Source organism: Hydra vulgaris, chromosome 12, assembly GCF_038396675.1.
Source record: "Hydra vulgaris chromosome 12, alternate assembly HydraT2T_AEP".
Classification (NCBI taxonomy): domain Eukaryota; kingdom Metazoa; phylum Cnidaria; class Hydrozoa; order Anthoathecata; family Hydridae; genus Hydra; species Hydra vulgaris.
Window position 1 is genome coordinate 38,815,900 of NC_088931.1, and position 12,013 is coordinate 38,827,912.

The following is a 12,013-nucleotide window of genomic DNA, read 5'->3' on the forward strand; positions in this document are numbered from 1 at the left end:
GGCGATCAGGCAGACCCCCGCAATCTTACTCTTCTCTTACTCTCTGATCCGTATTATCAAGTGCAGCTTCTGCTTTGGCACTTTCTGATTAGTACGCTGGTACAAGACAATTTTTAGTAATCAATTGTCAACCAAACAGCGAAAATCATCTACACGGATCAGGCATGCGGGTTTTAAAAAATGACAATAGCATCAAGATCTTCATAACTTCGACACCTGACACAGATACCGTTGACGTCTTAACGTACCTTGTGTACGATGCTATCTCTAAATTCGATAGTAGTATATTTAAAGAAACAATAATCCAAAAAAAATATTTGAAGAGAAAATTAATACCAAAATTTTTTTTTAAGTAAAAAGAATTGAGGCGCCGGCACCTCTCATTCACTGATCTCAATAGGCGCGAAAAAAATTAATAAATTATCAAAATTATACTCATATAGACACTTTCACTTCCAACAAGACTGCAAGCAATCACTATTAGAGTTAAAAGTTACTGAAAGAGAAAAGATGAAGTTTATTAAGCAAGATAACGATTAACAGACAACTTAAAAGATTGTAAATTATATGAATCAGGAAAACAGGATGAAGGGAGAGAATTTCAAAGAATCGATGTTTGAGGGAAAAAACTAGACGAATTTTTGGAGCACTTAGGAACAGCGATAGTAAAAGGATAAGATTTAATTGAATGACGAGTAACACGAGATTGAATTTTAGTAGATATTTGTAGGATTAGTATACATGGTTTCCAAGAAAGATCGGAAGTAAGAGTTAATCCTAGAAGACGAAGGGTAGATGACTCATTTGATTAAATTACGTTCATAAATATAAGAACATCTAGATTGTTGCGATAATGATAAGCTGAAAAAAAATTGCGTTTTATTTAAATTAGCTAGTCACCAGCCATTGAGAGCCCATACTGTAGCAGAAGTGAGATTTTTTTCAAGCTCAACTGCCCCCTTCAAGCAACCACAGAGAGTTAGTTTCTTACTAAGATAAGAATAAATGGTAGGATCGTCAGCAAACAATCCCACCATAATTATGAAAATTTTTGGTAGATCATTAATGTAAATTAAAAAAGTATAGGATCAAGGATAGAATCTTAAGGAAACTCTGAAGTTACAAGAAATGAAGTGGAATGCTGACCATCGAGGACAACATTTTATACTACGATTGGTAAGGAAAGACTCACTAATATTAAAGATGCTACCTGATACACCGTAAGAAGAGAACTTTTGGAAAAGACCAGCATGCAAAACTTTATCAAAGGCTTTAGAAATGTTGAGAGCAATAGCTCTAGCCTCTTCACATCTATCCAATGCACAATAAAACCTATCAGTTAGTACTGTTTAAAAATCAGCAGTAGAACGATTAGAAAAGTAAGTTATTAGATTCAAGATGAGAGATTAAGTGTTTGTTAATTAAAGACTCAAAAACCTTGCTTATAATAGGAAGAAGTCTAATGGGACGGTAGTTATACAAGTCGGATCGCTCTTCTGAATTTTTGAAAATAGGAATAAAAGATGCTGTTTTCCAGCAGGCTGGAAAACAAGATTCTGGTAAGCACTTGTTAAATAGTTTTGAAAACAGCATTAGAAAAACAAAATCTGTTTTCAAAAGAGTTGTTTAGATATGGATGTAATGATTACGATTGGAAATTGCAGCACAATGAAAGTGTATATACATATACAGGGGAGAAATAGCTAACTTCAAGGCATGGAGTAAATTTTGAACATTTATTTGTTAATGCATATGTCAAAAAAAAGTGCTTTGCAAAAAAGTTGTAACGATCAGAACTGGGGAACCAAAAAAATCCTAAATTCTTGACCCCTTCCCTCATTCCCTCTCCAGATCTTTACGTGGAAGCAACAGTTTTATAAAATATTTATTTTACTATTTTCATCTAGATATATATTCATCAACAAATTTCAAATTTCGTTCAATTATTACTTAGTTGAAGAAATAGGCCATAATCAGATGCAAATTATTATGCTTTGTAAAACTTGGTGGAATAACCAATCTGCAACAAATATTAAGAGTTTTACCTTGTTTAAAACAGGTCGTGAATATAGTAGAGGCGGAGGAGTTTGTACACCGTAAAACCGCCTATGTTCGGCCACCATGTAACTTCGGTCATTTAAGAAAAAGTATAAAAAAAGCATGCAAAACTCAAATTTTACAAACTTTTTTTTCTCAAATAATATTTGTAATTAGTTCGTAAATATTATTCTATAAAAAAAAAATAACGTTTAAATGCAATCTGCTGAGATAATTCTTTAGCAAAACAACAGTTTGAAAAAATGCATACTATTAAAATCTAAAATAAACAAATTATTAAAATAAATGATCATATTTAATCTTTGTGTTATTAAGAATCACCAAATTAGTTATAATTACAAAAATAAATTATTAATTTTTGAAAATTAACTACTTTTTTATTAGACTTGAAATTTTGAAATAGTCTAACTTCGGTCATTCACGGATAAACAACGAATGAGACAATTAGCAGTAATATTGTTAAATGTTGACAAGTGTTGCAAATGTAAAATTTACTTGACCTGTAAATTTACCAGTAAATTTTGACATTTTTATGATGGATACACATCATGGTATTTTATTTGAATAACAAGTTTGTTCATAATTTCAAAATTAACTGACGGTTCTTTGAGTTCTAAAAAATATCAAGCTTGTGGCATTTTTTTTGGGATAAAATAATAGCTCCACGACGATTATGGATGCGTTGCGAATCCTGTTACGATTGGTTCTGCGGATTTTGCTGTTCTACTATGGTCAACAATACGAGGAAGAATTACCAACAAATATACAAAGCTCATTTAAAACAAAGTAATGTTATTTTATTAATTAAAAAAACCTTTTTAAATTAATTGAAAAATATTATTTTTTTTACCAGTGGCGTAGCAAATGTGATAATGGCCAAAGTAATAAAATAGATGAATAATTACAATAAAAACTAAAAATACAACTACTTATATTTAAAAAGGCCTTTTTTTACGTGCTCCTTTTTGCTTTCTTTGGTGGCCCAAAAGACTTTTTTTTTTTAGCCCGGGGCAACGCCCTTATTAGCTACTGGTATTACCTGAATTTATATCATGATTTTACAATAAAACAACATTTAAAAATTAGTTTTCATTATTTACGACATTAAGTTTGTGATACGTTGTTAGTATTTATATAGCGACCGAGGCCTTCTTAAAGAGGCCGCGACAGCTCATTTTCCGTAAAATTAGCGAAGGCCCAGTTTTTTACGGAGAGGTATACCTTCGATGGGGTTGCGTTCTTAAAGATGATTCAAAATCAGAATTTGAATTTTCAAAAAAATTTGCTTCATTTACAATATTTAACTTATGTACGTAATCTGCTACAAAAAAGTAGGCGTCTGCTACATAATCTTTTTAACTAAAGTTTGGCAAATAGTTTTTTAAAAACTTTTCTCAATAGTTTCAATAATGTTCTCAACATTCCTTCACATGTCTCTCACTTTTGTATTTTTATATACAGTTTATAAGGTGGAAAAATATCGATTGATTGATTGATCGATTCCTTCAATACAAATTAGATGTCTAATCAACAACAAAGTTTTTAAGAATTAATTCAATAAAAGCAGTTGTAATTTAAAAAAAAAAAAAAACTAAACGAAAATGAAATTTGACTCTTTTACTTTTTAAAAAAAGTCTATGTTGATATAAAATTCTAAAAAATAACGCAAAAAAATACATCCTTATATCTCAAACTAAGCATCCTTTGATAAAATGGTTGAAGATTTTGATTACATAATCAACGCCGTAACTTTCGATGAGCACGTACCTAATATATCATTCGATGAGCACGTACCTAATATATATATATATATATATATATATATATATATATATATATATATATATATATATATATATATATATATATATATATATATATATATATATATATATTAAAGATGGGCCTATTCCGAAAAATACCGATTCCGATTCTCTGTTGCGATTCCGATTCTTTACCGATTCCGATTTTGGTAGTTAAATTAATAATTTAACCGTTATATTATGTTAATTTAATACTTATGCAGATTTTAAAAGTGAAAACACCAAAATTAATTATATTGGTACAGGTGAAACAGGACCAAAGATACCAAGGCCCAGGGGCATGCCCCTTTTTAAAAAAATGACCCTGTGAAATAATAGCAACTAAACAAGTAACATAATATTAAACAATATATATGTTTGTATGGAATTTATTATCATTAGGAAACAAATAATATAGTCATAAGTAATGGTCAAAGTGATCAGATACACAGAATGTTGTCTTTTCAATCAGCTTTTACATATGATATTAGTACCGTTAGTACTGATAGTTAAGAAACGGGAGGTTCTTGTTCAAAAACACAAGCATTTGCACTCGTTCTGGAGTTAACCGGCTTCTTTTCCGGTCGCAGATAAGACCCGCAGTACTAAACAATCGCTCCGAAAACACTGTACATAGAGGCGTCCCTAAATATTTCTGAGCTAGTTTTTTCATGTTAAGAAATTTGGATTTCCTCCAGTATTCAAAGACGTCCTCGTGGCTTGCAAGTAGAGGTTCTTTCAAGTACACTGGATTTTTAAATCTGGGATTTAGTATTGTTGCAAAAGCATATATAGGTTCGTTCTCGCAGTCTCCGTAACGTCGATGCAAAGATTGACACAGAGATTCTTTAAAATTTCCGCAGTCCTTGATGCGATCAATTGACATGTTAACTGCATTTATTATTGGGATAACTTCTGATATGGTCACTTTCGATGAACTTGCAGTAAGCGTGACCTCTTCAAACACTTTTAAAGCAGCAACGAGAGGAACCAAACTATCCCATTCTCCGGTTGACAACTCCTTGTTTTGTCGAGTAGCTGGATAAAGGATGCGAGTGTAGTAGATCGATGTTCCCTTGGCATAGGAGTTTCAAAAGCAGGGTTAGGACTCGATTTACAAGATGGTCCTGCGGTAGAGCTATCCTCGCATATATTAAAATCGATAACGCTAGCTTTATCATGTTTCTGTTTTTTGATTTCAGATTTATGAAAGGTTTTTAAATGCTTTAGCATGTTCGATACTGTGTATGACTGACAAACTCTGCCACCACTCCTGGATATAACAGTTTTGCAAAAGTTGCATATTGCAGAACTAGTGTCATTCGAATTGATCACAAAATAGTCCCATACCTCACTTTTTTTACGTTTCGGCATGATAATGACACTATATATATATATATATATATATATATATATATATATATATATATATATATATATATATATATATATATATATATATATATATATATATATATATATATATATATATATATCTTTATATTCTGAAATTAAAACAGCATTTATAATAATACAAAATAATAATAATAACAATAATTATTATTATAATAAATCAAGCAAATAAGATTTTTATAATAATACTTACCGTCGGTAAATTGATTAAAATTGAAAAAAATGAATCGATTGAAATTTAGAGCATAAACTTTTACTTTTATTTTCAGCGTTTACTGTTTTTAAGGTTTTCCTTCACAGTTACTTAACTTCAACGATGATATTTAATCCGAAAGTGAAGATTTAACGTAAATTAAACAAAAAAAAATCTCAACGGCAAAGAGTGTATATATTAACTGATTCAAAAGTTACTTATCGAATAGAAAACAATTTGTTATTGGTAATGACAGCTATCAAAACAATTGTCTAAATATAACATGCGGGGTTCCACAAGGTTCAATCCTTGGACCACTCCTTTTTTTAATCTATATAAACGATCTAAATAAAGCAACTAATATGAAGAGCATCATGTTCGCAGATGATACTAATTTATTTGTCTCTAAGAGTGATATTAACGAACTTTTTGCTACAGCAAATAAAGAACTTGAACATTTATCCCACTGGTTCAAATCTAATAAACTAACACTAAACACCGAAAAAACTAAATGGACACTTTTTGATTCGCTTAAGAAAAAAAATTCCTTACCCTCAAACTTGCCTCAAATCTTTATTGACAATATTGAAATTAAAAGAGATCCCGTCACCAAATTTCTAGGTGTTTATCTCGATGAGAACATTACTTGGAATCAACACATTAACTATATATGCTCTAAAGTCTCTAAAAACATTGGAGTTTTATACACAGCTCGAAATTATCTCAATAAGATAAAATTTAAGACAACTCTATTTCTCATTTATTCATTGTTACTTAAACTATGCAAATATTGCCAAGGGAAGTACTGAAAAAAGTAAACTACAACGTCTTTATCGCTGTCAGAAACGGGCAATTCGCATAATTAACTTTGCTGATCGTTTTTCTCATTGTAAACCTTACTTTATTGAAACAAGAATTTTAAATATATATGAACTCAACGTCTTGAAAATTTTATGTTTTGTTTATATGTGGAAAAACAATCTATCTCCTCTGGTCTTTAAAGATCTCTTCAATTTAAAACCAACCAACAAATACGAACTTAGAAATATAAATTTTTTAGAAAAACCTTTTTGTCACACAAATTTTAATCAACTCTGTCTTGCCTATCGTGCGCCACACCTGTGGAATAAACTTGTTTTGCCAAAAACACGTTTTGTATTTTATTTTGTTTACAATATTTTGCTAGTTTATATTATTTACAGTTTAACTCGTGTAAAAGATTAATATATATGTATTCTTCATAATACCTTGCACTTCACAATTATTGTAAATAAAAAAATATTAAAAAAGATGTAAAAAACTATATATTTTATTATATTCTATAAGGTCCCAAGGACAAGATCCTTGTGATCTTCTTTCGGAGACCTAGTTTATATTGTTAGTCTGCTATATTTATATATTTGTAAAAGTATTTTAATAGTTTATTTTATTGTATAACGACTGACTGTAAACTGAAATAATTGAATATATATATATATATATATATATATATATATATATATATATATATATATATATATATATATATATATATATATATATATATATATATATATATATATATATATATATATATATATATATTGATGAAATATTTTTTGTATTATTCTTAACTAGACTTATATTCATCGATAATTTTTAAGTTTCAAAGTATTACCTTTAAGCGTTCAAAAATTATGATCATGTAAAGTTCAAACCCCCCTGAATTTGAGGGGGTTGTAATTTTTATATGGTCATAATTTTTGTACGCTGAGAGATAATACAATGAAACTTAAAAATTATCGATGAATATAAGTCTAGTTGAGAATAATACAAAAAATATTTCATCAACTTGTTGCTCTCACGTTTGGGGGAGGTGTAGCAAAAATTTTGAGGCTTTTTTGTTCCCAGCCTCCAATCATCGCAATTTTTTGCAAACCCTCATTATTTGATATAAGTATAAACATAAAAATGTTTTGAGTTAGCTTCATGTCTGGAAGTTAGCTATCTTAAAGATTAAAAAATGCTGGATCCGCCGCTGTGATGAGAGCATGAGTGTTTTTTTCAAAAATGACAGGAAAAAAATATTGTGGTATAGTTAATATGGGGAATTGCAGTCTGCACATTGTTCATTGTTCACACAGATAGCAATAATATTGTATAATATTATTGCTATCTGAATCAAATATGATAATAAATTATCGTATAATATTATTGCTATATTATTATAATATACATTCATACATATACAATACATACATACACAATACATACATATACAATACATACATACAATACATATGACATTATATCATGAACTTTAAAAACAATGCTGTGCATGCACGCTCCTTGTATGTTCTACCTATTTTTCAGTCGATGTATGTACACACCTTGTATGTTCTATATTAAAATAAGTTACCTTGCAGGACCGCCCAGAGAAAGGGGACACTGGATATATTTTACTAAGGCACACAGAAAAAGGGGGCACATCTCAATAAAAGATTTTATTAAAATTTTTAATAATCATAAAGCACTACTTCGTGGAGAAATTTAAAACAGAATTTAAAAGACTCTTATTACAATTAGAATTTATTACAACAGACTTCAAATATTTTTTATTCTGAAAACGTTGTTATTATAACTATATGAATATATCTTATTAAATATTAATATAGAAAATGCGTATACATTATATATGTAAATACATAATAAACATGCATATATATGTATGTTTATACTACTTTTATTTTAAACCATCAAAAATATTTTATTGTTTCGCGTTCTTTTAAAGACATTTTTAGCATTTTGCAAAATTTAAATGTATTTCAAAGTGGATTACGTATACATAAACACAGACAATATGTAAACGGAGCTCGGTGATAAGACAGTTTATGTCTTCTTACTCCAGCCTAACTTTATATATGTAGTATGTATTTATTGTAATTTATCAAACGGCAAAAAAAAAAAAGGAAAATTATTTGCATAATTTTAAGCAAAAAACTCAAGACAAAAAAGAATTTTTTTTTTCTGTCAGATATTTTGTAAGATTTTTAGAATTTTATAATATGAAATGAAATTGAAATTTAGGTTAAGTTAAATGGAAATTTCACAATTTCTATTCTTTCTGCATGGCAGGACTGATTGCAATGGCTCCATTTTAAATGTAGTTAGAGTTCGAATTATATTACACTTATCCGAACAAAATGCTTGTTTTAAAACATTATCAAAGTTACGTTACATAAATCAGTTAAGTTACTCTCATTTCGACACTTTTAAAATATTCTTTCTCAATACATTCATTTCAATTAATTTGACATAGTGAAATTGCATCAAATTCTTTTTTTTTAATTCCTTTGAGAATTAAATTCTATATAAAGAATTCATTTCAATTTCGAAACAAATGAAAAGCTTTTTTATTTTGTTTAAAAATAAGTAACAACATCTTAGAGTAAAAACGTCATGTTCAGTCTTCAAAAGCATGATTCAGGGTACCAAGGCAGAAAAAAAGTTGTAGAAAAAGTTGTAAAAGAATACAAGAACAAACGTACACTGAAAGAGTGTGGCTTCGATAAAGTTAAAGAAAAAAGCATCTAATAACTCTACGTCCGACCAAGTAGTCAAGGTATAGGTTAACAGCTTTATTTTTTTATTCACAATCTTATATTCATAATTTCATTCCAAAACTGTAAAAAACAATTATTTTTTAGACGGACCATGCTACCAACAGCTTTGATAAACCCTTGAGTTCAAGAAAGCCGTCTTCTCCTTCAAATCTTTTAACGGTATCTCTAGAGAAGAAGACGATAATCAGGTGAGTTTGGAACGCATTCTTATTTTATGAAAAACCTGCAGATATTAAAAACATATCATTTAATATCTGCAGATTCTAAAAACATATTTATTATTTGCAGGTTCTAAAAACATCATTTAGTATCTGCAGATATTTAAAACATACTACAATTCTCAAATACTTTTTTTAATTCAGAATCAAGAAGCAATTCAATTGGGTAATCAAGCAGTTAGAAACGACCCCGCTTTGTGGAAGAGGGTTTTATCTAAAGTCGAAAGCAATCTAGTCTTACTGAATGGGCCACCTCAAAATTCGGCACTTTTTCCTAGAGATTTACAAACAAAAAGCTGCCTCCGTTTTTTACGAAACTTAACTCAACGGAGAGAAGATTATCAGAGACTGGCTTATCTGGAGTGGAACTTCTAAAACTTCCGTTTGTTTACCCTGCTCTATTTTTGGACAAAAGTATAATTTTGGCCCTGGATTTCAGTCTTTCCTCTTGATGTGGAATAGCAGATTAAAAGATAATTGGCGAAAGCTACAAGAAAGGATTAAAAGCCAACATTATAATGTTCAACACATAAATCACTACATCGTCTGGAAATCAGCCTTTGAAGCTTTGAAAAATCAGACCGGGATTGATTCAGAACTTGAAAAGTCAATAAGAAACGAGGCATCTAAGTGGTATAAAATTTTACGCTGCGTCTTGGACGTCACTCTCCATTTCGCTTCGAGAAATCTAAGTTTTCAAGGTGTGTTAGCTGTTTATGTTCATAAATTTTTAATGTTGCTTGGAATATTAATCTAGATGTAATCTTTATTTCAATATTATGTTCATATTTGTGTAGTTCATCAAATATGCTGGACGAGTATGATAATTATAATTTTTTATCCACCCTTGAGGTGTTTGGGAAATACAACAAAACACCAAAAACAAGAAGCAAGAATGCAAGCGCGCCATTTGAACTGGAAAGCCAAAATGAGTTCATTATGGCATGTGGTGAAACTGTTTTCGCTGCTATTATCGAAGAGGTTCGCACAGTCATTTATTTTTCTACTATTGTATATGTCCTTCGGACGTGTCTTATACGGATCAAACCACTTTCGTTCTTCAATTTGTCCGCCTAGGATCTGACAACCAAAGAGTAGTAAAAGAGCGTTTTTTGAAAATCTGGAAAAAAAAAGGTTCTGACATTGCGAAGCTGGTTATAGACGTTTTGGATCAAAGCCGAATTGATTTAAAGAACTGTAGGGGCCAGGGATATGATAACTGGGCTATATGCCCGGTGTATACAAAGGAGTGCAGGCCATCATTCTTGAGAAAAATTCTCAAACTTTGTTCATGCCGTGCAGTGCGCATAGTCTCAATCTAGCTCGCGTTCATTTTGCAGAATTTTCTACTGTAGTCAAGAAGTATTTTGGCAACATCCAATCGTTTTATAACCTTTTTAGTAGTACTCCCATGCGCTGGGTAATTTTGACTGAGGCAACTGGGCAGTCCCTTCTCCAAACGTCCCAAACAGGAAGGACTGCGCACATAGAGGCTGTCTGACCATTGACGAAACGACTAAATGTAATACTGAAGTCCTTGAAACTTCTTGACGAACTTGATTTAGAAGATCATCAACTGACTTTAAAGGCTCTCCTATGTGTCAACAATGTCTGCCTCCTTTTTCAATCAGAATACATTTCTTTGGATAACGAGACAAAGTTTTTAAAAATTCTAATCGAAAATCTTGACCAACTACGTTCTTCTTGGCCCCAAATCCTCCAAGAAGTGAAACTGGTTGCGTCTCGGTTAACTTCGTTTAGGTTTCAAAACGATATTGTTAAGAAGAGGACAAAGAAAAGAAAAAACACTTCACAGCGAGTCGATGTGAACACAGCCCAATTCACGAAGACGATTCAAAAGGTTTTGAGGTGAACGTATTTAATGTTGCTCTTGACACGCTGCTCCAGCAGATAAGATACAGAACGGATACAGCTCAAAAGACAACGGATATGTTTTTATTTATATGATGTTATCTATCTTCTTCTAGTGATGAAGAAAAACTTAGTCAAAACAAAAAATGCAAAGTCCTGGCAAATCTTTACGTAAATGATGTAAAAGGAATTGGAGTTGATTGAAGAAATCCGTCATCTTGATGTTCTGAAGCCAACAAATACTTTTGGACAAATAGAATTTCTTTCTTCTATCAAATTGCTCAACAGAATCTACCAGAAAGGTCTTCAGTCAATACATCCTTCGCTTTTAAATTATAGATAAAAAAGTGTAAAAAAAGTTATAGGTAAAAAAGTGTTAAAAGTCAGAAAACAGAAAACCATTTAATATCGTGGTTTCAGACTATATCTGTTTATAACAATAGTTTTGCGTAAGCTATTTTGTCAATTTTTTTATTGAGAATTAATTTTGAAGGGCATGCATTCTATTATTGGTATTATTATTGGTTGTTGTAGATGAAATAAAAAGACAAATATACTCTTTACGGCTTTACTTAAAGGATACTAGTAAAAAATGAACTTTTTTTAAGAATGATAAATGGAGAAGTGACTCAGGTATTAAAGGATACACCTTCTGCGACTACATGTACAATATGTGGAGCTATTCCACGACAAATGAACGATTTGACTAAAGTGTCTGCTAAGCCTGAAAATAAAAGTTCGTATCAATACGGACTTTCCACATTACATGCCTGAATTCGGTGTAAGGAAATGATATAACATAATTTTTACAACCTGTCTTTCCAAACATGGTCAGCTAAAAGTGAATAAAAAAAA